Raw genomic sequence first — 6,374 nt, 5'->3', positions numbered from 1 at the left:
CTGTGGTGACTAGCTCTATTTATAGGGGCCCTGGGCCTCTCCCCAAATAATGAGCGGGAAGGGCGCCAACTATTGGCCATTTTGAAGGGGAACATCTAGTACAAATTATCCTGACCAAAGGTGGTCTTCGGTTGCCAAAAGCTCTGGTGATGACGCCGTCTTGGGCTCCACGGTGACCTCCGTCCTGCCGCTCTGCTGGCCTTGGTCTTGTTGCACCGGAATGCTAACCTTTACCCGTTGCCTTGGTCTATGCTTGCCCCCTTTGCACCAAAGGGGAAACAAGGACACTGCGCAGGCCGGCGCCCGCCTGGTCTCGATCGTCATGACTTGCGTCACGGGCTCCTCGCGAGGTACCCCTGCCTTGATCTCTCCGCCTCCTCACGAGCCTGCCTGATGAGGCTGCCTTTGAGGAAGCTTTCCGTCGTCCGCCCCGCGAGGCTTGGCCCCTCGCGAGGGTCTTGAGCTTGAGCTGATGAAGGTGGGCCGCGCTGGGCCCCCACTTGAGCCACGCCGCAGGCAGGCAAGTCTGGGGACCCCCGTTCCCAGAACACCGACAGCTCCATCAGCCCAAGAAGACCTCAACCCTGCGCCCCAGGCGGCACGCGCGCTGCCAAACGCTATGGGGTGCGGGCGGCGCAGTCAGACGCCATCCACCCTTACTCCACGACAAGCACGGGCAGCCGCAAGGGCCTCAAGCCACGCTGCGGCCACAACGTCGCACAGCCGATGGGAACAAGCGAACATGAGGGCCACGCTCACAATGGCTCGGGAGCTGTTGCGATGCCGGCTGATGGAGAGCGGCCGGGATGCATTGCTGGAGCGCGTCGCCAAGCTACTGGACGCTGTGGCCTCGGGAGCGCTGCCCTTCTGCTCCTTGCTTACGCCTCAGGCCGCAGCCGGATCGCACGGCAGGCCTCACCGCACTCGTGTGCCCCCAAGTGCGCCAGGAGGCTTCATCGACACCGGCATGACCAGCAATACCGGTGGCCCAATCGCACCCGCGTCACCTCTGATGAGCGCGGGCACGAGCGTTGCCACCCGCGGCCCCAGCAGAGTGCCGCCCTACCATCCTCAGGGTGGCGCGCTGGGTCTGGCAACATGGAGCGTGGGGAACATTAGCGAGGTCTTCGAGGCGACGTCCCTGGAGGCCGACATGCCCCGCATGATGGACGAGGAGTATGCGCTGGGAGAAGACCCTGGCTCGTTCCTCGAGCCAGGCTAGGAGGAGGAGGCGCTAGAAGCTGAGGCCTTCCAGGAGCTCCCCGGGAGCCTCGCCAACCATGCCGGTGACAACAGCTACAAGGTACCACTAATCTCTCAGGAGCAAGTTTATGCTAACCATGGGTCGCAGGAGGATCAAGTCACAACGGCGGACGGCAGCCCTAGCTCAACGGCCTCCCTCCCACTGAGAGGAGCACACTAGGGGCTAAAGGGGAGGGGCCGGGAGCCAGGTCCCTCCCCGCATTACGCGGAGCAAGGCGTCCCCCGGAGGTAGGCCCTCTGTCGGGGAGGTGCTGGTGAGCCTTCCCCCGGCAGAGGACCCATGGTCACCGAGGGCGCCACTGGCGTCCCCTTTGCCCCTTGGCTTCGTCCTGGTTTCCGGTCGCACCAACGGTGGCCGAGGGCGGCACAAGGCGGGGCCCTCGTCTGGCGATATGAAGTAAGGCTCGCGCCTGTGAAGATCTCCGCTCGTGACACTCTCACGTAATAATGAGTGGGGCTGTACATGACCCGAAGTCTCAGGAGTGCCGCCCTCAGGCCTCGGGGGCTCCCTCCCACGTCCAAGTGGCAGCACTTAGCTCCGCGCTGGTGAGAAGACAAGAAGACTAGACTAGGTGCCGGACGCGGCCATTTGCTCTTAACCTCTTTTTCTGTAGACCTGTTTCTGGCTTTGGATTTAAGTTGAAGTTGAATTTTCATTGGTATGCGCGGGGGGTGACTTTTAGCGTTCATTCAATTTCTTGCCATCTGGTTCCTTGCCCCGACTCGGAGTTCGCACCTGCTGCCTCCCCCCTCGCGAGGCCCTCACAAGCGGGGGCTGGACGCGCAGCACACACCCTTCCATGGCTGGCGCTTGCTCCTGGTGAGGCCCTCTCGGACGGATTGGCAGGCCCTTCAGGAGCTCACGACCTCACGAGTTGGTCGGGAACCGGTCCTGACTAAGGTAAATTTCAGTAGTAAGCTCGCGACGTGACTCGCAGGTTCATAAAAACACATCTTCAGCTTGGCCTAAGGAATAGAGGCAGTAATCTGTTTACATGAGGGGCTCCCCCTCCCAAAATGCTCTTACAACTTTCAGGGTCGTGCCCAAGTTTTCACTTACAAGGTCAGCAACAAGGAAGCACGGGCTCAATCGGACACATCGCTCACCGTGTCCTCCGGGTCGCCCTCAGACGCATCGCAGGCGTCATCGTCACCATCGCTGGCTGATACGTCTCCAACGTATCTATAATTTTTGATTGCTCCATGCTATATTATCTACTATTTTGGACTATATTGGGCTTTATTTTCCACATTTATATTATTTTTGGGACTAACCTATTAACCGGAGGCCCAACCCAGAATTGCTGTTTTTTTGCCTATTTCAGTGTTTCAGAGAAACAGAATATCAAACGGAGTCCAAATGGAATGAAACCTTTGGAAACGTGATTTTCTCATCAGATAAGATCCAGGAGACTTGGACCCTCCGTCAAGAAAGCCACGAGGCGGTCACGAGGGTGGAGGGCGCCCCCCTAGGGCGCGCCCCCTACCTCGTGGGCCCCTCGAAGCTCCACCGACGTACTTCTTCCTCCCATATATATCCACGTATCCCCAAACGATCGGGGACGGAGCCAAAAACCTAATTCCACCACCGCAATTTTCTGTATCCACGAGATCCCATCTTGGGGCCTGTTTCGGAGCTCCGCCGGAGGGGGCATCGATCACGGAGGGCTTCTACATCATCATCCAAGCCCCTCCGATGAAGTGTGAGTAGTTTACTTCAGACCTACGGGTCCATAGTTAGTAGCTAGATGGCTTCTTCTCTCTTTTTGGATCTCAATACAATGTTCTCCCCCTCTCTCGTGGAGATCTATTCGATGTAATCTTCTTTTTGCGGTGTGTTTGTTGAGACCGATGAATTGTGGGTTTATGATCCAGTCTATCTATGAATAATATTTGAATCTTCTCTGAATTCTTTTATGTATGATTGGTTATGTTTGCAAGTCTCTTCGAATTATCAGTTTGGTTTGGCCTACTAGATTGGTTGTTCTTGCCATGGGAGAAGTGCTTAGCTTTGGGTTCGATCTTGCGGTGTCCTTTCCCAGTGATAGAAGGGGAAGCAAGGAATGTATTGTATCATTGACATCGAGGATAACAAGATGGGGTTTTTATCATATTGCATGAAACTATCCCTCTACATCATGTCATCTTGCTTAAGGCGTTACTCTGTTTTTAACTTAATACTCTAGATGCATGCTGGATAGCGGCCGATGAGTGGAGTAATAGTAGTAGATGCAGGCAGGAGTCGGTGTACTTGTCTCGGACGTGATGCCTATATACATGACCATACCTAGATATTCTCATAACTATGATCAATTCTGTCAATTGCTCAACAATAATTTGTTCACCCACCATAGAATACTTATGCTCTTGAGAGAAGCCACTAGTGAAACCTATGGCCCTCGGGTCTCTTTCTCATCATATCAATCTCCATCACTTTATTATTGCTTTGCTTTTACTTTTTACTTTGCATCTCTATACCAAAAATACCAAAAATATTATTTAGCATCTCTATCAGATCTCATTTTTGTACGTGACCGTGAAGGGATTGACTACCCCTAAGCGCGTTGGTTGCGTTGAGCTATTGTTTTTGTGTAGGTACGAGGGACTCGTGCGTAGCCCCCTACTGGATTGATACCTTGGTTCTCAAAAACTTAGGGAAATACTTACGCTACTTTGCTGCATCATCCTCTCCTCTTCGGGGAAATCCAACACAGTGCTCAAGAGGTAGCAAGAAGAATTTCTGGCGCTGTTGCCGGGGACTCTGCGCAAAAGTCAACATACCAAGCACCCATCACAATCCCTATCTCCCGCATTACATTATTTGCCATTTGCCTCTCGTTTTCCTCTCCCCCACTTCACCCTTGCCGTTTTATTCCCCCCTCTCTCTCTATCCTCCCTCTCTTTCTCAATTTGCCTCTTTTTGCCCATTTGCTTTTTGTTTGCTTATGTGTTAGTTTGTTTGCTTGTCGTCATGGCTAGTCTCATATCTTCTCCATTGTCTCCTGAGAATGAAGTTCTAAATTTTAAACAAAGGGAGGGAGAAAATCTAAAAGATGTTTGGTATAGAATTTGCAATGCTCAAAATAGATCTACCAAGAAGCAATCTACTTCAGTTCTTCTCTGCAATTTTTATGTAGGTGCTAATCCTTGGTATAGATATATCCTTGATACCATTACAGGAGGGGATTTCTTGGGTAGCCATACTTTTGATTCTTATAATGCTATGTTAGATTTATTTGGCTAACCACCTCTTTTGGTTAATGGAACTATGTTAACCTTGGAGCATGTTATGCAAAGACTTGAAATTATTGAAAATAAAGTTGCTACCATAAAATTAATTGAAAATCTAGATAAAAAGATCCACAATCAAATTACCCAATATGGATCTAGGGTAGGAATGACTTTGAAAAATATTAAGGAAAAGGAACACATAGTTAATGAGAAAATAAATCTAGATTCCACTAGAATCGATAAACTTGAGGGTATTATTACAAACTTGGGAACCGCTTTTTCTTCCGTAAAGAATACTCCAAGTCCTCCTACTAAAATTTCCAAGCTTATGTATGTTCCTAAAAATAAGGGTGAATCATCTAGTAAGGAAACTGTGGATCTTAAATCTACAAGTATTCATCCCAATTTGTTTGCTATCATTAAGGAACCAATAGCTACAAATGAATTTTTCGATCTTGTGCCTAAGAGTTTGATAATCGCTATAAAGAAAGAAATTCCTAAGGGAGATAGATGCCTCATTGAAGAATTGGCTACCAAAGATGGCAATACCTAGATCTATTCTTGCTTGTTATGCCTAGCTAGGGGCGTTAAACAATAGCGCTTGTTGGGAGGCAACCCAATTTTATTTTTATTCCTTGATTTTTGCTCCTGTTTAGTAATAAATAATTTATCTAGCCTCTGTTTTGGTTGTGTTTTTTGTGTTTAATTAGTGTTTGTGCCAAGTAGAACCGTTGGGAAGACTTGGGGAAAGTCTTGTTGAACTTGCTGTAAAAAACAGAAACTTTAGCGCTCACAAGAACTGTAGTAATGTTTATTTGGAAAGTGACATTTAGTTAATTCTTTGTGCAGATGATTAATAGATAAATTCCTCACGTCCAGCAATTTATTTTAGAATTTTTGGGGTTCCAGATCTTGCGCTAGCTACAGATTACCACAGACCATTCTGTTTTTGACAGATTCTGTTTTTCGTGTGTTGTTTGCTTATTTTGATGAATCTATGGCTAATAAATTAGTTTATAATCCATAAAGAAGTTGGAATACAGTAGTTTTAAAACCAATATAAATAAAGAATGAGTTCATTACGGTACCTTGAAGTGGTCTTTTGTTTTCTTTCACTAACGGAGCTCACGAGATTTTCTACTTTAAGTTTTGCGTTGTGAAGTTTTCAAGTTTTGGGTAAAGATTTGATGGATTATGGAACAAGGAGTGGCAAGAGACTAAGCTTGTGGATTCCCATGGCACCCCCAAGATAATCTAAGGACACCTAAAAGCCAAAGCTTGGGGATGCCCCGGAAGGCATCCCCTCTTTCGTCTACTTCTATCGGTAACTTTACTTGGAGCTATATTTTTATTCACCACATGATGTGTGTTTTGCTTGGAGCGTCTTTTATGATTTGAGTCTTTGCTTGTTAGTCTACCACAATCGTCCTTGCTGTACACACCTTTTGAGAGAGCCATACATGATTTGGAATTTGATAGAATACTCTATGTGCTTCACTTATATCTTTTGAGCTTTATAGTTTTGCTCTAGTGCTTCACTTATATCTTTTAGAGCACAGTGGTGGATTTGTTTTATAGAAACTATTGATCTCTCATGCTTCACTTAGATTATTTTGAGAGTCTTAATAGCATGGTAATTTGCTTAAAATCCTAATATGCTTGGTATGCAAGATTAATAACAAAACTTTCTTATGAGTGTGTTGAATACTAAGAAAAGTTTGATGCTTGATGATTGTTTTGAGATATGGAGGTAATAATATCAAAGTCATGCTAGTTGAGTAATTGTGAAACTGAGAAATACTTGTGTTGAAGTTTGCAAGTCCCGTAGCATGCACGTATGGTGAACGTTATGCAACAAATTTGAAACATGAGGTGTTATT

The sequence above is a fragment of the Triticum aestivum genome, chromosome 2A (assembly GCF_018294505.1).
Source record: "Triticum aestivum cultivar Chinese Spring chromosome 2A, IWGSC CS RefSeq v2.1, whole genome shotgun sequence".
NCBI classification, from domain to species: domain Eukaryota; kingdom Viridiplantae; phylum Streptophyta; class Magnoliopsida; order Poales; family Poaceae; genus Triticum; species Triticum aestivum.
Note: the sequence above shows the minus strand (reverse complement) of the source record.